This window comes from Rhinatrema bivittatum, unplaced genomic scaffold (assembly GCF_901001135.1).
Source record: "Rhinatrema bivittatum unplaced genomic scaffold, aRhiBiv1.1, whole genome shotgun sequence".
Lineage (NCBI taxonomy): Eukaryota > Metazoa > Chordata > Amphibia > Gymnophiona > Rhinatrematidae > Rhinatrema > Rhinatrema bivittatum.
The window spans coordinates 6181-8240 of record NW_021821439.1 but is presented as its reverse complement, the minus strand read 5'-3'; positions in this window follow the sequence as shown (position 1 = coordinate 8240).

The window sequence follows — 2060 nt, the reverse complement described above, 5'->3', positions numbered from 1 at the left end:
ATCCCTTCTGCTTATTATTATTATTGTTTACTCACTGCTACCTTAGATATACCCAAGCATTTGGCTGAGAATAGATGTGAACAAAAGAGAGCAGAGTGTACAGCTGGATCAGCAAGAGGTTTATTTATGATTAGAGAATGTCTGTTCAATGCCCCTGCTGTTCCGCTGATGACTTCATTGCAGACAGTCAGCGTTGCTGCTGTGAATCTACTTTAAATTCTGTAGGCTGACACATCTCCAGTGGTTTGCTTGTCTTTAGAAATTGAAGATTACCCCCCTCCTCCCCCCCCCAGCCCCCCAGGGCAATCAAAGTTTGATGGAACTGTGTTGTATCCTGTTAATCTCTTGCCTTCTTCAGACTTCACAAGGTTAACCATCTTTGAATGAATTAGGAAGTTGTTGAAGTTAAATGTCACTGCTGATTTTGGCCTATATTGGGTCAAAATCTCTTGAAGGAGTCAAATCAAGCTACTAGGGATTATTCCCTAGCACTGTGTGCTTCCACGGCTTCATTTTCCAGTTTCTTTAAGTAGCCATGTATTTGACAAAGTCATTGTAGAGGTACCCAAGGATACAACAAATTAAGATTAGGCAGCATTCATTCATTCATTCATTCATGCATTTTCTATACCCGCTTACTACAATTAAGGGTTGGGGGTGGGGGAGCTATGCCAGGAGTAATAGGGCACGAGGCAGGGTACACCCCAGACAGGACGCCAGTCTATTGCAGGGCATTAGGCAACATTTTGCATGATTAATTCCACAATTTACAAAAGTTTTTAATGTTGTTTTTCTTAAATGAATCTTTTTATATGTTCTTCACCAGATTTTTCATAACCCCGACTGCACTGGCACCACTTTGAATGGTTCATGGTTCTGCTGTTATGATAGCTCAAGAGTATTGCGTACCATCGACTGGAGACAGGTACCATCCATGCATCAATCCATTTTCTGAACCTGCCTATACTCCAGTTAAGGGTCACGGGGACGCTGGAGCCTACCTCAGTGACCATCGGCAAGAGTTGAGGTACACCCTGGACAGACCGCCAGTCTATCGCAGGGCTGATACATAGAGACAAACACATTCACACTCACACCAATTCACCTAACCTGCATGACTTTGGAAATGGGAGGAAGCCAGAGTAATTGGACAGCACATGGAGAACATGCACACCCCACACAGAAAGTGAATCTGGCACCTTCTCTCTGTGAAGCAACAGTGCTAAGTCACCATCCTGCCCGAGACAAGCACCACGTAGACAAGTTTTTCCAAGAAATTCATCTCAACATTTGCAGCAAAGTGCTTGAAAATCTAGTCCACTGATTTAGGGGTCAGATTTATCATCTTGTGTTTCTCTTCTGTTGTGCCCTATTTCATGTACTATTTCATGCCCTTACAAGGGCATGAAATAGTAAAAGCTGTACGATATCCCATACACCATGTACACATGTGATTTATGAAACACTCTTCAGTCATAGGTTTCATGTAGAAGTATGCCAAACTTCAAACATCATTGTCATTAATCCAAATAATGTGTCCAAAACTATTTCAAAATAGATACTTTATAAGGTGTACAATCCCATTTGTCCAAACACTTCACTTTTCTGTTGTTGTGAATGGAGCATAACTAAAGAAATGTGTTAATCTTACAAGCGGCATAGACATGCTGCAAAAGTTACAATTCAACAAAGCATTATAATGAACAAAGCATGATCTAACTGCTTTGAATTTATGAGAATTTATGCCACCTGGGATTTCTTTAAAAACATTACAAGTCCTCAGACAGCGCTGTCATGGCCACATTTCAAACTATCAGGCATGTCGAGAAATGCTGCACAAATCTTGAACCAATGGGGTTCACTAACAATAAAATATTGAGATTTATTGCCATAAAATTAGCCATATTCCTTAATGTTGGCATATGGATGGAAATTTAGCCACTCCTGACCTTGACAATTAACTGATCCAAACCAATAGACCAAATTACTCATTTTCATTCACAGGTCCACTTGCAACCTTGGAGCTATAGGCTTCTGTAGCTGTGACTGTAGAAACTGTA